The sequence below is a fragment of the Montipora foliosa genome, chromosome 14, assembly GCF_036669935.1.
Source record: "Montipora foliosa isolate CH-2021 chromosome 14, ASM3666993v2, whole genome shotgun sequence".
Lineage (NCBI taxonomy): Eukaryota > Metazoa > Cnidaria > Anthozoa > Scleractinia > Acroporidae > Montipora > Montipora foliosa.
The window spans coordinates 5,154,772-5,175,944 of NC_090882.1; the positions used below are offsets into that span (position 1 = coordinate 5,154,772).

The 21,173-nt window shown below is 38.6% G+C and overlaps 1 protein-coding gene across 5 annotated transcripts in view; it reads left to right on the forward strand.

Moving 5' to 3' along the window:
- The window catches only part of LOC137985019 (kinesin-like protein KIF26B), a 70,785-nt gene continuing 49,612 nt past the window's right edge, over positions 1-21,173 (forward strand). Inside the window, exons 1-3 of one of the 5 annotated variants that reach the window (XM_068832415.1) lie at positions 1-112; positions 849-893; positions 20,026-20,132. The gene's annotated coding sequence lies outside the window, so the exon portion shown is untranslated. Of the gene's footprint in view, positions 113-611; positions 686-848; positions 894-6,025; positions 6,271-11,493; positions 11,686-16,988; positions 17,353-20,025; positions 20,133-21,173 lie in introns of those variants that run through there. The other 4 variants (XM_068832416.1, XM_068832417.1, XM_068832418.1 and 1 more) reach the window with 4 other exon arrangements.

Sequence of the window (21,173 nt, forward strand, 5' to 3'; positions counted from 1 at the left end):
TAACGGCGCTGGGATTTGTAACTCGTCGCTATTAACAAGGAATTTTATCACATTGGACAAGCCACAAGTCTTTTCAACAGTTTATGCTGAATCTAAGCAAAGAGGAAAAAAAGTGAGTATACCAGCAGGTGCTGTGAATCGACGGGGAGTCTTCTTTCTCGTATGTCACAAGATCGAGTTCCATCTCCTCTGAAATTGGTTTTCGTTTAAATAATATTGACCTTACTTGCCTATAATCCTCATAAAGTTTCTATTCAACCGAAAACTGGAGATAATTCAATATTGTACTTCTAACAAAATCAGGCCTTGTCACTAGAGCCTTTAAACACAGACTTACATCATTCTACTGTGAACTATTTATTCTCAGCTTTAAGTGGAATATTGTTTGCTCAACAATTGAAAGTCAAATGGGTTCTTGAAAGCAAGAAAAAGGCAGCTAAAAGGGAAATGTCTTTAGCATGTGTCAAATTCGGAGACTTTTTCATTCATTTGTGTTTCATCACATTTGCATATAGCAAGAATGCTTGAAAATGCCCCAAAGCATTTTTAGAGAGAGATTGGGATTTGAAGAGCACGCCTCGTGCATTTTAACTCAACGATGGACAGGAAATCTGAAGCTAAAATCGATTTATCTCGCTCCTTGAGGGAATTCTGCCATCTGCCTTTGTTCAAGGATCACTTTTAAGTAATCCAGATCCGCGGGCGAGTTTAAATAATTAGACATCCATTTGCAATCTTTTAAACCTGTTGCTAAACATAACACGTGTGCTTTGAACACGCGAATTTACGAAAGCCGTCAGTTGAAGGTAAATCTGATCTCAGCGGTTTTTTTATTTTTCAATTTGCAGGAAGCATGCCTACTTCTTCGGCGCTATGAAAGAGAACATTCTGAGGTACGCTTCATCATTTTTATTGTCTGGGTGTTTTCCCTTCCGTGGCAAATATTTGGCGGTTTTTTGATCTGCCCCGAGTGGCCAATTTCATTTTTGATCTTTTAAATTCAGTCTTATCGCATATCAGCTAAGTATCTTCTAATTTTTGGCAAACCAAAGTCTTGATTAATTGCAAGCAACGAGCTTTATTTGCAATAACGTTTGATTATGTTGATCGTGGTAATACCGATTTGGTGAGATAAGCCGATTTGCTTTATGAAAAATAATGCCAATATTTTCCTTTGGATGACAAATTTTACCGAAAATATATGAGGGAATTTACACCAGCTAGCACACGAGTTTCTTCATAGAGGCCAGATGGCTTTATTTAATAATTACGTTGAGAAATTCGACTTAGCTTACATGATATTACATTTTAATAGTGCACTTCTGAGATTTCTCAATACGCGTTGCGGACCTCAGTGCATGGTATTAATATTGTATGACGTTAATCACCATATTTAGATTTCGTCAGTCTTAATTTGCTGATTCAAGAGTTAAAACTTCAGAAAACTATCCAAGATAAAAGACTTAAAGTTGTCATCTCTAATGCGAAGATTTTCCGATAAAACTAAATGATTAAAAATATGTGAAAAACTTTTAACTGAGGAACTTCAAGGAATGAGGGCAACATTTGATTAAGGTTTGCAACCATATCCCTTGGGGACAAATGGCATGTTCTTTTTAAAAACCCCGAAATCTTCCGGTTACGGGTATATCAGAATTTTCTTATAATTTACTTTAAAGCGATCTTTCCTATTTTTTTTTTTTTTTCAAAATACCCCACTTCACTTATGATCAGATCGCAGTTTCGCAAATCCAACGAGTTTTCGGGGCGAGAAGTTTGGGAATCGAGTCCTTAAGGCTCTCTTCAGGCGAAATTATGTTTGTTTTTGGTAACAAAATTCGTCAAACACAGAGCCAGTTGAGAACTTTCGCAGTGCAGTCTTCGAGAAGGCCACATTTTTTCTGATAAGGTATTTTTTGTTTCATTCCTCATAATTCGCTATTAAGCAAGGCAGCAAAGCACACAGTTTTCTCAGATGTGGGTAGCGATTGTGCTAACACAATAAATTTATGCCAGTGTATATTTCAGTGTCTTGTGAGCGAGTGTGATTACTGGCAGATGGAAAGGATTTTAATAATCGAAATATAGTACACCACTAAAATCAAATCTACGTCGTATCGGCTCTTGCTTAAAATATTTAATAATCAACGTCTATCGCCATATTTGGAAACCGATTTTGCTCTAGGAAACCCCGGGATGAATCTCACGCCTGAGCGAGAGAGTGACGTTTTGAGTGGTGAGGAATTGAAACAGGTTATATGTCACTTAAGTTGAATTGAGTATGTCTAATAACAGAAGGCTTTAGCCCAACTCCAAAGTCACATGTAATTAGTTTGGAAAAATTATGCACCCCACACATAGCGCATCCACGATGCGATATCAAGTTCCTTCACAAACCAAATTCCTTAATTCGCCTTCTGACGAAGGGCTAAAGGCCTTGTTACATTGTGCAATTTTCGTGTGCAACTTGTCCCGCTACACCATGGCGAGACAATTTGTACGAAACATTCCACGAAACATACCTTGCAACGGCCAAAAACGTTGCGAGACAAGTTGAAACGAATTTTTCAATCATTGCGCAACGCTTTGCGGCACCAGCCAATGAAAATGTTCACTTTAACCTCATATGATCATCAAAAACGCGACAAGTTGCAAGAAACGTTGCCTGGTGTAACACTCATTAAGCAATTCGTTTCGCAATGTGAGAGCCTTTGTCCCAATAAAATTGCGAGATAAGTTGCAATAAAATTTGCCAAGTGTAACAGCGGCCCGGAAGGGGGGGGGGGGGGGGGGGGGAGGGGGGGTTGTGCCATGTATGGGCTATACAGGTATGTTCCGCTGTGAAGGGTATGGTTTTCAAGCAGTTTACACTAGCATAGGGCATATAAATCAGAGCGTTTGGGTCTAGAATAGTGTATCATTTTTCGCGAAACTGACCAGTTGTTCTATATGAACAGCAATGCGACCAACCAGATCATCAAACTTGTTTTTGTCCATCCGAAAATACCGTGCGAAGGCGGGTTCATCTTCAAGAGCTAACTCTCTCATTAACTGATGATATACCCCTCTTTCCTCCCTCCGTCTAATCCAACTTCTTGTCAAACTAATTCGTTCCCGATTTCTTCCTTTTTCGTCTTTCAAATCGTCCACTAACAACAGAACCTGAATGATTTTCAGCCGCCGTCTTCTTAACTCATTGTCCGCCATATTTGTCGAGCAGGAGCCTGGGTTCAAGTGTTGCGTGCAATTTTGCGTTAAAAATCGTCTCGTGTAACATACCGTTGCCGCAACAAAGTTGCGTTAAAAGCTGTCTCGCGTAACATGGATTAAAAATCGGCGTTAAAAATCGGCTCGTGTAACGTCACCTTAAGGGAACTTAAGCACGCGCGGCTTTGAGACGCGGACGGCAACCAAACTGAGCTGTTTTCCCTTTTAACTTGTCTTCACACAACTACATTTACATTGCTTAGTATCTTTTGTCCATTAAAGATGATTCCTATGAAAATCCGGGAGACACCACTATTCTGGCTTACGAAACGATCTCTTCCCGGTGCCGTCTGCGTCTCAAAAAACGCTTAAGCTCCGCCCTACAACGACAACGGCGACGTCACGGAGAATGTCATCTCAAAATATAAATTCAAGTTATTGCAATAACTTCGTGACAATTTCAATTTTTTTAACATTTCAAGGGTGTGGTAGTTCCTCAAAAAAGACACTCGTCGGAACGGCACGTAACTTAGGGGAGAAAATGGAAGTTTATCCCCAAGTAGGAGATGAAGTTCCCGGTGTTGTGGCTGTCCTTCGTGAGTGTATGGGTGGGTGGGTATAGCAGGTCAACATCAGCTGTATAGCCACCAATACTTCAACCTGCTCGAACAAATAAATAACAAACAAACAAGTGCCGACGTTCTTCATAAAACCTCAAATTTCGCAATTTCACGTTGGTGTTTTGCTGACGACGGCAAAGAAATGGACAAAAGTGGAAAAACGCACGTGCAGAGCGTGCAAAGCTATTGTTTTTGCCCACTAAATATGAAAATTTGTGACGTTCTTGTTGCTATCGCGGCTGTCATTGCTTAAGCTCCCTATTACAGGAAAAGTCGACATCGTTCGGTTTTTCGCTGAAAGAACTTGACATCTTCTCCGCCTCTTCTAATAAATGCAAGCTTTCTACTGCCACAAAGAGTGCGAGCTCACCAGCTGCAAACTGTCGCAGCTAGCTAAGCAAAAGCTAAATATGCGTTCGACGTCGAATTCAAACGACAAGAATTGTGATCAAATGAGAGATCGATTCGTGTGTCGTTGTCTTGCAACGAACAAAATGTTGGCCTAAAACACCACTTTAAAATAAGGATTTGAGTTGATGGCTGCCTTAAAGTCAGTACGTAGTCAATCACTCAAAGAAGTGTCGCTGTGTAGCGATCATACGAATTTTAAAAAAATATAAGAAGAAGTTCTCTTGCAACTGTGTGGGTGTCAGTCGACAAGACAATGAAGAAGATTAATTAATTGATATCAATCAATGTGCCCGCCGGCTGAAAATGTTTGGATCAGGATGTTTCCATGTTAAAAGCGCGGCGGGATCTTTAAGATATTTTCTAAACAAAGAGGAACTACGCGATAAGAGAAGCTTTTACGAGCTTGTGTATTAAATTTTCACGCTTTATTTATGCTTGACGACAATAGAATTTTCCGTGATCATTTCTGAGAGAGTTTGTAATATGTAAAACAACTGAGCTTGGTTTTTCCCCCGCCAAGAGGAAATCGTGTGAAATCTGAGGCAATAGCGGCTCAAAAATGACTTGAAATACAACATTGCTAAGGCATATGCTTTGAGAGTTTTCGAGGTAAGAAAAAGATCTTGTGGGATATTAAAATCGAATTGCTGTCATAAAGATGACTATAAGGAGATAAGCGTTGTTTATCTGTTTGTTTGTTTGTTTTGTTTTGTTTTTTGCATTCTTTCCGCATAGTTTTTTGGTTACACTTGTTTTCTCGTGGCTTTTAGAGTAGCTAAACGCAGCTTATAGCAGTAGCTATTAACTCCAAGCATTTTAACTACTCATCCGTAGAGTGTCATCAGTAATAAACCATCACGGGTTCTAAATTCTCATAATTGTGTGGATTTTCTAATTTTCCACATTTTACATCTACGTGACTTTCAATCAACCAATCTTTATTTAAACACGAAATCTTATCACAATAAAAGTGGTCTTCCTAGGAGTCGTACAAAAACATCACCTAAAATATATAATTGAAAATCATTTTACTTACACCTAATACACAATTGAAGTATGAATATAAAATTATTAAAAATATTCTTTCTCACGGTAAAAAGGTTTTGGATTCCCTAAGACTAGACAAGTTTCTCATTTCAGAGGGAATCCTGTTTCATAGAACATATCCCGGTAGTGCAGACTGCCTTTTCCAAACTCAGTTTTCGGTCTAGGGATATAAAAATTTCTTTCTGAATTCCGAAGATTATGCGAATGTACATATCGTCAGGTAAGATGGGACAGGATATACATACTTATGGCTAGCTTTTTACGCCTTGCGTTTTCTTACCTTGTGTTTTCGACTTTCCCAATGTCATCCAAAAAGTACACTCTCCATTCATTCGCCATACTTGGCCGGTTAACATCTACTATTTCCTTTTAATGCTTCAAATTTGCCCAAAATTCCACATTTCGACAATGTAAGTCAAAGCGGTGATGTCGACAGAAAATTGTCTTCTCAACGTCCAGGCGTACAGTAGTTTATGGCTCAGCTCCCACGATCTCTCTTGAGTATATATTCTAAATTATGAATTCCCGTTCAACTTTTGCCGGTAAAAACAACTTAAATTTCCACTGTTTTCCTTTAACTAGTATTGCATTGTCTCCTCTTGTGTATCGTATCCAGCGAGGTTCCTTCCAAGGCGATATTTACCAGGCGTTTCATTCAGAACGAGTAAAACTGGAACTAGTAGTCTTCCGACAACTTACAAGATGGCGGTAGTTTCAAAAATTACTTGTTTTCTCGGAAACCAACATCAAAGAACGAAAATTTACGGGCATTTGCAAGTATCCATCCATCAAGAAATCGCTTATTTAATGGGAGATGTTTACTGATCGATTATTTTTTCCGGCGTAAAGCTGCCGGAGTGGAGCTGTTTGATCTGTTGAAAAGTTATATACCGAATCGACGAATATTTGGTGATGGATATAATGGAGGATATTTATGACTTGGAAGGAATCCAACATATGCTGAACTGGAGGCAATCATCGAATCGTAAGTAGATTTTACCATACAGTATGGCGTCCTTGGTCCGCGACCTTTCCGAACATGATGCTATATTTCCTCGTTAAACTAATTATAAAATACCATGGCCACCAAAAACAAATGTGCACGTGTCCGATGATTTCTTGATTATTCTTCTTTCACATGACGAAATTTCGGCTTTCCTGCTATCGTCGATTGTGCGGAATTCAAGTTTGTTGACGGGTGCGTTAATTTGTCTTTCTAGAAAGTCTCTACTTTTGCGGCTCCGTAACTTACATGGTCATGTTTATACTTGGCTTGTGTAAAGAAAAAAGGCAACGGGAACACGTGCCTTTTTGCAGAACGGATTTACAGATAAACTTATTTCTGCGGTTGGGAACATGAACGAATTTGCTGCAGAGTTTTAAACTTTTCTTTTATCGACTCTTGAAAAATATCAACAATTTTCGCATAGGGGTCCTTGGTCTGCGACTTGTTACTTATGACCTCCGAGAACTTAACACTCGGCAGGGGCGCCCAACGAGAATATAGTTCGGATTTCCTAGCTGAAAGTCTGGTGATCAGAAAATTATAGGGATCAAAACTTACCTTCTCGAAAATTTCAGCCAGAAAAAAGGCTCCCGAAAATTCTAGGTGACCTTTTTAGGGCAAGAATCCGTTAAAAATTGGACAATTATACCATATTTTAGATGTTCGAAAATCCTAGGACAGACAGGCAAGCAAGAAATTTTGCAACAAATGTTCCGAAAATTCTAGATCTGAACAGATATTTCCGAAAATTGAACTTGGGTGCCCCTGTTAAACCTCGCACCGGGAAATAAAAAAGCCTTCGATAAATGGAAAAGGTCTTTGCTTTACCTGAATATTTTCAAAATCTTCTTTATACATGTTTATGAACGGGTTACCTTCTTCAGTATGTCTAGAATAGCTACACGGTCTTATGATCATAGTGAAATGGAGCGTGTGTTGGAGACGGTCAATGGAAGATAAAAGCAGATTCTACACTCACAACAGCATCCAATACGACTGTAGCTGAGATATATCAAGGATAATAAAGAAGAAATCAATTTTCATGTTCGTACAGAAATTATCGGAATTAACAGGTTTTTTTCTTTTGGGGTGGGGGGGAGGGGGGGCTGCTTACATGATTCGCGGACCAAAGACTAAATTCGCGGACGAAGGGATCGCGATCATGACGTTCACCTTTTTTCGAATTACAAGAGAAATATTTCAGTTTGGAACTTTCCAATTTAACATTATCGCAAGAAACGAAAAGGCTATCTTCAGGGAAAGTTTCAGTTCGTGGCGTTTTGATTCAGGTAGGATATTCAAGATTATCCTTTTTTCTCGCCCACCACGGTCACCATACTGTACGTCCAGTCCGGTTCTCGAAGGACATGCAGCGTCCTTTAATAGTTACATTTCATTTCGTCGTCTTTGATATTTTTGCATACACAAGTTGTTTTCTTTATTTTTGTTATATCTTTTATGTCAATGGCATGGTTCACTTTCTTGTTATGTTTGCAATTGCCTTTATTTCTGGTCACCTGCAGTCACGAACTGCTTCGCTCACAGGGTCGTAACGGTACCGTCTGTCCTGGTAGCAGCGTTCCGTGACACAGAGCTGAGTGTCTCAGTTCTTTTCTGCTAGATTGATCAATGCTCTGGAACTCGTTTAGCCGTCATCTCATATCATCATGTAAATTCCCGTTATATTTTTTAAAGCGACACTGGCTATATTCGACGTTATACAAATGCGAGTCTACCATTTTTTTCATGTTTTTTTCAATCATATTTCCATTCCCGTCTCTGTTTCCCGATACGGCGACAACCTTGGATTATATTGTTCTGAGGGTTATCATAAGATCCCCCGGTAGAGGGGCTGTGGGAGATGGGTGGGGTGAGGACAATTCATACATGTTGTCAATGGTTATAAAATTCGTGTGGCCGGTTTAAACCTTTTCAAACCGTAATAATAAATTATTTGTCTTTTCCTTTAAAGTGCCTATGAAATGAAAAATTGAGGTATTGAAAAATACGCGAATTTGAAAGGCCTTTAAAAGTGAAGAAGAAGGGTGTTTTCCTTTTTGTCATATCTCATCTCGTTCCAGAGATATTCAAGATTTTTGAATTATGCAAATTAGGTACTGATGACGTCATAATACAAAAATCTTAAATATCTCTTGAACGAGATGAGATATGACAAAAGGAAAACACCATTCTTCTTCACTTTTAAAGGCCTTTCAAATTCGCCTATTTTTCAATACCTCAATTTTTCATTTCATAGGCACTTTAACTTAGATCAGTTAATCACCAGCTGATGCATAAGCAAGCATGCAAATATCAACTTGGTTTGAACTTATGAAATCAAAACCCAACTTATACCCACAACATGTCTGCATTCGCGCTTTAAATATCTCATAATGTAAACCTCAGTTCTTAGTTCTCGAAGGCTCGATGACTTAAGCCACAATCCCTCGGTTAAATATTTCAATCTGGGTGCAAATATTTCAGTATTTGCTCACGTAATGCAAATAATGCACACTCAAGTAAAGACGTGCGCAAAAACTTAAGTCATCGTTTAACCTGAAGTATAGAGCGGTTTTCAAATGAGTGTCGTAAAACCAAAACCAAAGTAATTACTTTGGCCAATCAAAAAGGACGGGAGACAATCCAGTAAACCAATCAAAACTCGAAGTAATATTACACGTAGCCGACACAAAGCGCGGGAAAATGTGAACGCGCGAGCCACAATTGGTTTTGGTTTCACTTCTGATTGGTGGCGCGAGAACTTTGAACCAATCACTGAGTGAAGTAATTATAAACCAAAGCAATTCGCTAATTACTTTCGACACTCAATTGAAAACCGCTCTATTGTTAACTCTGGAAAGTGACTTGTCGACTAGATAACGTGATCTCTCCTTTGAACAACTGTGGCCAGAACAACAGAATCCAAACTGGCCACCACAGCGATTAAAAATCATTTGCCTTGCTTACTAATTAAAAGAGAGTCATTAAATTTTGAATCAGAAGTCAAACCACATTTTCCCGCGCAAAACGCCGCCCCGCTACACATGGTTGCTTTGAGTGTTGATTGGTTTTAACATCAGCCTCCCATAAACGCGTGTGCTCGATCCTTGTTCAAGGCCTTCAGTTGCCGACCAGCGGTTTTCGTTAAAACAATATAGCGTCGTTAGCACGAGCAAAATTCAAAAGAATTTTTGCTCCAAAGACAAAAGAATAATTTCTAGGTCGCCATTTATGAATACGGTCTATGCGGTCCTACAATTTCCTTGCAGTGAACTCAGATCTCTGCAAGACATCTTTATTAGTATTTCTTCGCCTCTGCTATGCGGGGAATAGTTCTAACGCGTATGAGACGCTGTATCTATGTCTGCGGTTGCAATGCAAGTCTCGAAAAGTGTATCATTAATTTTTTATTCCCTCTTCAGAGTTGTAACTCGTTTGTGTGCAATGCAAGGAGTTATTTAAGATTGCATAGAAGATAGATTCTCATGTGATCTTGATCATCTAACTCGCAACTTTCTTTTTTTTTTTTCTTTTTTTATCGCTGATAAGAAGTTAATCATACATAATGCATTACGCATTCTTTAGTTGAACTCTACCGCGCCCAAAGCCCTCAGAACCAACACGACTGATTTCTTGATTCGTTAAAACGAACCTGGGTTAATTAACTCTTGAAACTGGAAAGCCAACGGCGTTGGCCTTCCAGTTTCGCCTACGGAGGTTGGTTCAGTAAGTCGAAGAATGCTAGTAGTTTGTAGTAACTACGGTCGCATAAGAACCGCTTTGAAGTTCTAGATGAAAACACCCGGCACAAGAGTGTTTAAATCAATATTACGGTGACTCCTTTTAATGAGGAATAGTTTTAAGAAACAGTTTAATAGGATCTGATGTTCTGGGTGAGGGCAATCTTCGAGTTCCAAATTGTCTAATGATTCGCGTCTTCACAATTCGGCAAATTACCCCCCAATACATCCAAGAATGCTAGAAGTTTTACCATTGACAGGTGAGACAGGTTTTTTATCAAAAGGGTATATTTTCTCCGTACTCCTAATTATTTTAGAAGAATGTAATGAATTTCTTGAGGAGAAATAATAGCTGCGTACGTAAGCGTATTACGTGTTTTGGAGGACAGCTGCCAACAAAACCATGGAGATTAAAATAATAAGAATTTAAAAAGAAAGCAAAAATGTATGATGACATTAAGGTTTTTGTTTTATCAAAGAATTGATATTAGAAATTGGGATATTTTCTTATTTTGGAAAGCTCGTGTTATTTTTGGTTTGGAAAATCATAAATCGTACTATCTGAGTTATAGTATGAAAAGTAATTCATTTGCAAAAGGTTTTCCGAGTGAGTGAGTGGTTTATAAACCGAGATTGATTGGAGAATATTTTCTTAAAAGCTTATTCGGCCAAAAAATTAACGTCATTATCATTGAAAATTGTGAAACACTTCAGAAAAGGAGGGAAGTATGTTGAAAAGCTGTGATATCACATCCCTTTTATTGTTATAAAAAGTCGCAACTACTTCGAGAGGGAAAGACGCATTTAATTGAAAAGTGTTTCCTTTGGGAGACCTTTCCAAGCTTCTAACAAAAAAGAAACTCTTGGCTCGCAAGTAGACCAAATGGATTTTCAAAACACAACTTGTCAATCGCTCAGTTTTACTTACCAGTAGTTAATTTTATGTCTAAAAATTTCGAAGTACTTCACTTGTCCTTCCTTGTTTCATGCAAAGATGCTTTTTCTCCTTGCATTTAATTTTCATTTGTAATCGCATCAATGAATCTGACCTTGCTCTTTGAGTCAATTTCAAAAGTTCAAATTATTGATCCAAATTTAATTTGTTATCACCAACACGGACTTCGCTGTATCCTTATATATTCCCGCTCTCGTTTAGTTTAACCTCAATGAATGTCCTTATCTGCGGTTTCTCTTTAACAGTGAAAAAAAATTCTAACAAAAGCGTTTTTTTTTAACAATTGTTTAGTTCGTTAAGTGTTATCTTCCTTTTCAATTTACCTGTCAACAGAAACTGTCAAATAGACCAAATTGTTCCCCGTTTAATTGAGCCCCGAAGATATTATGGTAAAAGCATAACTACCGTAATAAAATTTAGACACTGCACTGACTCGAGCCCTGTTAGACCGCCCTTGGCGCCAGAGATGTTCCCGTCTGGATAATTTTAGATTCTTATAGCTTTATCGAAAGCAAGATTGTAATAATTTCTCTCTGCATACAGGAACGAAAATCGCCCTAGTGTTTCTGTGACTTCCGTATCAAACGGGACAGCTCTGGACCGAAGTGAGGGTTTACTTAATAACAGCGTAAATACTTGAAAAAAAAATTTGGATTGGTTTTATCTAGGAAACTTCATTTATTGCCGTCATTATCAAAGGTATGTTTTGTTTCAAGTCATTTCATTCGCGCCTTTGCTATTTTGAAAGAAACTTTTTTATTAAAAATCGCTCGACAGCTATTATAATTCCAGAAACCGTCGATTTGTCCGGCGACTTAGTTGAAGTTAACAGGGTAACTTCATTCATTTAAGTAATTTAATTTGTCCTGGCTTCTCTCTGTAAATTCAGACTGTACAAAGTGCATTAAACTAAATTGTTAAAGGTAGGATTTGTAAAAACGTCGGGACCCGTTGCTGTTTTGTATTACAAATCGCCTTCAAAGCTTATACTATTATGGGTCTAGTATGTGATGATTCTGAACAAATAGAGGATCTTTCTTTAATTCTAAGGTACTGTGAACGAATATTCAATAAATAAATGTTAAGAAAAAAATGTAAAACGAAAATACCATGGAGGGATACTTTTAAACAGCGGAGAAAAGTCATTTATCATTGTGAGCTTCTGGGTTTAATTTATGACAATTCCTATTTTTCGATTTGGAAAATTATGTTTCGGCTTATATGTTTAGATAGGAGTCGAGAAAAGGTTTGTATTTTTTGCTTTTAATTAATCGCGGACTGTAGTTTTAGAAACTACGAATTTATGACCAGTACGTACGGTCTTCTTGAGAGTATTTGAGAAAAATTGTTTTTTCCGTGATCGAGGTAATTTTAATAACTGCATTTAGACCAATTTTTAGTTACGAATTTAAGCATTTTCCCAAAGAGTCAATGAGTTCTTTGATTTCATTGACGGTGATTCTTATAGTGAAAGCATTTAATTGCTTCCTGGGACCAACTTTGAAATATTGTCTGCAAAGGAACAAAGACAACCTGTCAATATTCTTCGCTCGTTTTTGTCGAGAAAATTGAACACTGCTGAGAATGACGATATTACGAAAGTGTGCTCGCGTGGTCTTTTGAGGTCTTTTGACAAAGCGTAGGTGTCTGAAACATGATAATACCGTTTTTACGAGGTCGTTTAGGGTGCATCTCAGGTAGCATCTTGTCATCTTTGATCGCCACTTGCCGCTTAAATGGCCGTACCTTTTTGTCTCCTTTTGGAAACTTTAAAGTGCACTCAAACACAAATATTTTTAGTCTACAATTGATCTATCCACGTAAAGCAAACATTTTTTGACGATTGTTACCTCAAAATTATGCTTTTTATCTGCCGGGCAAAAAACTGGCAGTAATTTGGAGCCACGACCGTGATGTGAGAGGCATGGGTCTAGTCTTGATTTTACGTCACAAACTGCTTTGCAGTGCAAAATTTCTTTGAAAACAGGAAGGTCAGCGTTAGATTCCATCCACCAAAACCACCCTTGGCAAAGAGAGATAGAGACTTCGTGACGACATTAACATTTAGAATATCTATACCGGAAAGTATCCCAAACATTCATAAAAGCTAACCTTAGGCCTAGAAACTCTTCTTTAGTCCTAATTAGTACGGTTAGCATTTATGAATGTTTGGGATACTTTCTGTATAGATATTCTAAATGGTAATGTGAAGGTGGCTTGACACGAAGTACTATGTACAAGGCGTCACGAAGTCTCTCTCTCTCTGCCAGGGTGGTTTTGGTGGATGGAATCTAATGCCTACCAAACAGGAATGAAAAGCAGTTTGTGACGTCAAATCGAGAATAGACCCGGTACCCATGCCTCTCGCATCACGATCGTGCGTCCAAATTACTGCTAATTCTGCCACGTTTTCGCGGCTTGCACGGCACAGACAAAGCGAAATTCTGCGTAACAATGCTGACATGTGTTTGCTTTGGATGGGGAGATTCATATTAGGAGCAAAAAATATTTAGGTTTAGGTGCACTTCAAGATCTACGACGGCGACGTCAAAGAGAACGTCACCTCAAAATATAACTTTGCAGTATCGTAAGTGGTTCGCGATTATTTCATCTCGTTCACGTCCAATAATGTGGACGATCGGATGTATCCTAAAAAAAAATGTGCGTTTTTGACCATTGATATTTCATGTCGTCTTTTAATGCGTTTTCGTCGCCGTCGTCAAATCCCTATTTGTTAGCAAACTAGACGTTTATAAGAATTTACAAACTTTACAGTGAATAAAATTTGGCTGGCATTGATCAAAATTTGGCTTGCGCACATTTAGTGGGCGCACGCCGCAAGCCGCTCTTGTTCGTATGTGCAGACTCAGCCGAACGGTTTGGAAACTACAGGACACTTTGTTGAACCAAAAGTTTTGGTATTTGGCTAGCATATTTAAGCTTTCACACCATCACGAAATGTAGCGGCAAATTTGATTGCCTCGTTAAAGAAATGTTATACATTCGCATGCGTAAACCAACACGGATTCCGTCCGCGCCAAGGTGTTTGTTTTGGCCGTTTATTGTAATTTTTGCTTATCTTGTACCTTACCTTATTTGCATGCTATTTAACTATTCTCTTGATAATGGAGTCATGATGGCCCCGAAACGTCGAGCAACAATAAATCTTTCCTGGTTTTTTATATGCCTTTGCTTCAGCAAATCTCTACTGATCAAATATTTAAGCTGTGGCTGTTTAATTATAAAGTTCGTCATTGTGTCAATTAACATGATCATTGAAGGAAAAGAACTATTTCCAACTGAATTTGGCACATATACAAGGTCACTAGAAAATCGAAAAATTAACCAAATCTAACATCAATTTTGCGACAAATTAGTAAAATATATGCTCATCATTTTGAAAGAAGAAAGATATGGGTAATGATGCCCTTGGAAGAGATTGTATAAATCCGGGCAAACATTTGGGACATGATTTCAGTTCTCGCTTTCACTGTACCCAGAATAGTGCTGCAGCTTGCTGATACCAGAACCTCGCTCAGTTGATGAAATATAGTACCGTTTCATCTAGCGAAATATTCTCGACTTTTTCTCTGCAAAATGGTACGTCCTCGTTCCGGTCCATTGCATTTTTGCAAAAAGAACCGGTCCTTTTACTCGTAACTCTGGTGACACGATATGTTCGACAAAAATGTTTGGGATGGGAACTGGACTTTAAGTGAATATGACAATGTGTTGTTTTTGTTTTGTTCTTGTGCGGATTGACGCATTCTGTAATAAGAGAATGTCTATTTTTCTTATGCATATGTTATGTATTTTTTTTTCAAACCGTTGATATATCTCAGATATCAATTTTAATCCGCCATCTTCTTGTAAGCCATTTTTGTCAGGAAAAGGCAAAATCCAGCATTTCTTGAACGATTGAAGCAAAGTTCATTGTTTTTATCGTAAGTATTAAATTTCGCTAATTTGAGCCTTTATATTCTTGCAAGAAATGATAGTTCAGTCATTTCGGAGCCAATATAAAGTTCCTCTAAAGAATACGACTTGGTGAATTTGTCGAAAGGAAAAAACAATAATGGATCGTCACGCAGGACAATTAGGCAATGACTTTTTTGCAAAGATTTTAGATTTAACGTGGGTGTCCAACAGAGGTAAAACCCGAACGTGATCGAATGTGGGCGAACATGTAACGGGACATGACGGGTGGGGTCTTTTTGTAGACATAAAGGCGGACCATGTTGGAGTGAAACGCTTTCCTCAAAAAGTCACCTCGCATCCTACGTAGATAGAGGAGTGAAATATTCTCTTGGGAATTGAACTCTGTTTTTATGATGATACTTCCTTTTGTTTTAGTATACCAACGTGGTTGCTGGTCACAAGAGCGAACATACTCTATATCAATTCGGTTGTGTTTCGATGGGCTAAGCTAAGGGACCGTGGGTTCCGCAATTCTCTTGTGCTTTTCATGTCAGTCGAGCTGCACGCTTTTCAAGCTAACCTTGTTTTGTCGTAAAACGCAAAACACAATTGACTCTACATGCGCGCGGTTCAACTGGCATAGAAGGCGCTTCAAGCTGTCTTTCTTGCCAGTTGAAGTTCTATAATATGACACCATTTCGCTTGTGATGTTTCATTCGGTTTTGGTTGTTGTATGGAACGAGATGCCGAATTTTGACTTCAGCAAACGAACAAAGGGATTAATTTTTCGATGGTGACTTGAGAATACTCGGAAGAAAATCCGAGTGCTTCTTCTTGGAGCGGTTTCTTAAGGACAGCACTTTTAACAATAATTTTCCGGAACAAAGGGAAACCCTCCATGCAGTCCTTTAAAAATTCCGCCGTAGCAGTATAGCTCGTGGGACAATTGTCGTCTGAAGGTAGTTAACTGTCTTATTTCTTCCTGGTTTCGTGCATAAGTTGTAAAACATTCGAACTAGTAATCGGAATGTTATAATGACATTTTTTCTATTTTCCCATGTCACCATCGATCAATACATCTCTAATCCGCTTTCTTCGTCTGCTGTTCTTGAATACGACGGCAAAACCTTTTATCTTTTTGCACCCTTTAGAAAAATAACATGCAATTATACCGCAAAGGGGCTGATTTCGGATACTCTCAACACCGGAAATCGTCTCCGAAACAACTTAAAGGGATTAAAAGAATCTTTGGTTTTAGATGTGTCGGCGATATCCCGCTCCTGTGTTGTGAACCATGGCGAACGAAGGGCGGCATGGCCGAGAAAGAAAGCCGATAACGTTTAAGAAAAGCCTCTGGTGTCAATTAATCTCGTTTAAAAACTAGCTTGGGGAAATTTGACCCGTTCTTGGCGTTCAAGTCGATGATTGGGAGTGGCGAAATTGTCAGGAATGGGTTCCGGGAAATTGTCTCTGCATTCTACAATTTGTGGTTGTGCAGTAGAATATCACAGGCTAGCGCTTTCTTTGGAGGTGGCAATTGCATTTACGATTCGCTTCCCCAACTGAAAAATGCATTGTCTTTTACCGAAAAGTTTTCCTCCTGTTAAATGATACCGTCTTTGTCTAAAGTGCATGAAGAATATCAATTTTGTTGTTTTGTCTTTAAAAACTGAGATAGTGTCCAAATTGTCCTGTGGCCTTAACCGCAGGCTTTAATATTAGCGATATAGTGTAGTTTAACGACCAGACGTTGCAACTGTTTTTTCTTTTAAATATCGATGAATGATACATCGATGAAAAACAACAAAATATAAGCAATTATTTTGGATCATTTTGCAGAATATCACATTTGGTAGAGGCCCGGGGGTAGAGGTTTTTGTAAATGTGACTTTTCAGTGTCACACAAATGTTTGTCTGAAAAAATGGGTGAAACTGCCGTACCCGTATCGTCTGGAAGTTCAACGAAAAACTGAATATTGCTGTGATTGCTCTCCTCGTAGTGATTAGAAAGCAACAAGTATCCACATTTGATCCGACAAAACACATTGTTTAGATTCTTTAATCAGTCGAACCGGAAAACCCAAGAGGTCACTTCAGATATCGACATGATTAGCGGAAATTTTTCCTCGCGTCGGGCAAAATCATGTTGCTCAAACTTTCGAGTCAGTTTGCGGTTTATTTGCGAGACCACACCTTCTGCTCTTGGTGCTTTTGTACAAGGATTCGTGTAATCAAGTGTTTTCCTAACTAATTCAAGTAATAGCGATTAACTTCTGCGTAGCAACGTCATTTGATTTTCTTTGGAGTTTAAGGCTTAATGGGATTACGCTACAAAGGCGAATTAGTCAAGATTGGCTGTAAAGAGGTTTCTGAAGTCCCTTGCCGACGTTCGTAGTTGCTTTTGCATGCTTTGGCCTCGAACTGATCTTTCGTGTCATGCTTTCACAGGTAAGAAAATGGTATAAAGCAAACTTCCCGTAGATCGGCAATCAAACAGCTCACAAAGATGAATCTCCCTTGCACTGTTCAATTAGGTTACGTAAACCGCTGGGATTTCGTAAGTTTTCAGCGAATTATTAAAATTTGTCATCGTCTTAAGAAGGACGACCTTGTTAATAAGACTTAAGGATCAAGTCTTTGCATATAGCTAGGTTTTATCTGCTGGTTTATTGTATTATGTTATTTAGATTTTGCCGAGAGGTGTTTTTTCAACAGTGATTAATTGCACTGGGTTGGTCCAACAATATGGTCTTAAAACAAATGGTTTGTTTTTCGCGGGTCAATAATTTCTGCGCAGTACGCCTAAGAAATTATTGCGTTTCCTTGTTTTAAGATATTATGTTGATTACTCTTCGTTTTGTTTAAGGAAGGCAAAGCCAACTTTTGCGCTTTGCTTTAAAATTGTTTCGTGTCTCAGGTATTGGTTGTTTATTTGTAATTCAGTTTGACTTTCTGCACTGTTAAAGGGCCACGAGTTTACGCCGTGGAGGACTTTAGCTTCTTTCTCTAAAACATGTCTTCCATTTTTAAGAGCATCATAAGTGAAGTAAAGTTCTGAGAAAGTAAAAGAAATGGACTCGGAGTTGTACAAGGATTTAGGTGACCAGATGGAGACACCAAATATAGTCTCGTTTTTTAGGCGAAAGGTATAGTTTTGCAAGTCCCTTGGGGGAAAATTTGTAATCCAACACACACATTGTCTTTCTAGTTCCCCGCTAATTGAAGGAATCTTTGTTCGGAGAGGGAAATTAAATGATAGTAAAGGAAATACTATCAGTCTGTACAATTTTGTTTTTTGCATGTTTTCTTTTCCCACGTTCAATATATAGAATTCTTTGTTGTTTTCTTCAAAGTAATAATTGTATTAAATTGAGAAACTGGACTAGACTGGACAACAATCATTGTTTAAGGCGAGAGTGGAAATTTTCAAAACATAAATGGAGAGAATTGTTTTAGCAGATAACAGTTAGAGAAGTTGATTTTCAGGTGAAAGGTCACGAGTTTCGATTACTATTTACAAGTGTTGAAATCTATGCTCTCAGCACGTTTTTTTTTTAGAACAACGTGTCACGGTTCAAGGTTTTAATTCGCAGAATCAACGTTTGACACCTTTTAGAAAAAAAAACAGTTTTCTCTTTAAAAAAGAAATGATTTGAAACTGAAGATGGAGATTTTCGTTTGCCATCTACAGCATTTTGATAATTTAATATATTTCTATGCCTCAAGGTTTATGAATCGATGACAGCTCGAGTATACTCGGAAAGGACCGAAGTGCTCCGAACATGAATCGAGCCTGTTTACCTTCTGGTGACCTTGTTCAGATCGAGTTATACCACAATACGGCACTAAGTTTTAAGAACCATGAACGGAATAGAGATTAAATAACACTCCATACGTTGATATACTTTCTGCACACTATAATTCTTGTCAAATGTTCGAGTCCGCTTAAAACTCTAGTTCTGAGTTTTCTCGGCCCATGTACAAAATTTCGCCACTCTTTTCACTTATCAAAACTTCTCGTTATCATTAAACGAACGAGGAAGTGAGCCGTATCTTGCCTCTTCGCAGACCGCGTAGCGAAAACCCTCTGTACGTTCTAAGTAACCTTGGACAAGTGTCTTTGAAGGACCAGATACAATAAGCTTTATTGACAGCAAAAGCCCAGCCCTAATTAAATTCACTTTTGGCGTAAACAACAAACTTGAACCAAAAAACAAAATTATTTCAGCTCATTTCTTGCTGATAATAGCCACAACTTTAATGAAATGAAAAGCAAATTTGAATAGTACTAGGGTATTCATTTCGTGTCTTGCCATTTGCAAACGCAAAGCATAATGTATAACTCTTCACTTCAATTCACTATCATATTGAAGTGGGATTTTTTTGTTGGATATAACTTGCACAGCACATGCGCATGCACATTAATCTACACCAACTTCGAAGGCATTAACATTCTTATGCATTGCTATCACACTAGGTGGTAAACTGTCCAAGCCCTGACGGCTCTTGGTACAAAACATAATTTGTACACATCTCACATAAAGTACAACAAACTGTTCGAGTTTTGCCGCCGCTGTGGCATAGTTAGATTCTTGTAGCCATCAAGAAAGTCAGAGAGTTAAATAACCCGCACATCAAACATGTGCATTCATTTGAGCTTAAAATTTAGCAAACTGTATTGTAGGACACACTGTCCGCTAAATTGACCAATCGTGTTGCGCGTACTATCTGAGGGCTACGGCGGAGGCCATATTCTTTGATTGCGCTCACGTGTCTGATAAGACGGCCATGTTGGTGCCAAAACACTTTGTTTGCCCCCTCCCCTCCCCCCCCCCCAACATTTTGCATAAGCATTGTTTTCCATTTCTCTTGGGACTTGCAATCGTACCGCGAGAAATTGAAAACAATTCTTATGCAAAATTTTGGGAGGCAAACAAAGTGTACTATGGGAGATGTGGAACTGGCGAATAGAAAAACTAGCTCACGTTTTGCATAATAATAGAGTCAAACACCCAAAAGACTTTTTTTCCGCTATTGTTCTTTCAACATGCCCGCCCGTGACGTAAGTCAATCAAAGAATCGCTTCTTAGTTATGCTAACCCCGATTTTTCCTTTGTTTAGGCCTCTGTTTGGTTTCTGATGACATATTAAAGGCACCGGAGGAAAGTGAAAGAGACAATTGAGGCCAGAGAAATCCAGGGACGGTTGAATCTTGAATCGAGAAATAGGTGAGGTGAAGATATGAGGCTAGTTACTTAAGGATTTTATGAAGTACCATTAATGGTAAGCGAACGAAAAGGCTAAAAACTTGCATAGTTAATGAGCGCAAACTGAAATTTTGCACGCTTTGCACGCTTGCACGTGCGTTTTACACTCTAATAGATTTCTTTCCCCGTGCCCTGCAAAACAACGAGGTAAAGGTTTTACAGTGGGGAACTTCAGCACGTGACGTTAGATTCTTCATCTTCTCTCTTCGTAGCAGTCTCATTCTTGGGTAACTTGCACACCATTGCGGCATTAAAAGAGTTGGAATAGTCGCAGAGTGGTTGAAATTTGTTTTTTTTATTTTTTTTGGATGACGGTATCGTTTAATGCCGCTTGCTGTATGCAATTTATTTTTTCCGTTGCCGGCATCGTCGCTAATTCAGCAGCTGTTACTACACCTTCAAACTGTTGCATTCCGTGCGCAAATTGACCGGTACCGTAGACGGGTCAGCTGTGTCAATGCGAAAAACGCCTGTAAATATTAGCCAGAGAATTTAACAAGGGCCGTTACTCCTAAAACTGGCAAGTAACGAGTCGTTATGGATTCAAAGCATCAAATGATCCGTCTGGCAAATTTGGTTCTGATGCTGTGATGGAAACGATGTGTGAGTCACAACTTATTACAAACAGGAAGGCAAGCCAAAGATTCTTGGGCTTCCTGTACATAACATTGCCTGATCATGGTTCTCAACGCCTGAATGTTACGTTGTCCAAATTACATGGTTCGTCATTTGCCTACATTTTTGCGGTGTCTAATAAAAGTGCGACAAATTGCGCCGTTAGTTGTAGACATACAAGGTGTTACAGCCTGTAGCAGATGCGGTTTAGTAATTGGCTTACAATACTGCAATAGTTTCCAAAAAAAACCGTGCCTCATGTAATAGTGACTTTTTCGCCTGGGCGATGGTTTTTTTTAGCTTTCCTCGGAACAAATATGGAAGGAAGGATTATTCGATTTCGATATTGTTTTAAAAACCATGTTGTGTAGGCAATCAGTTTGAAAA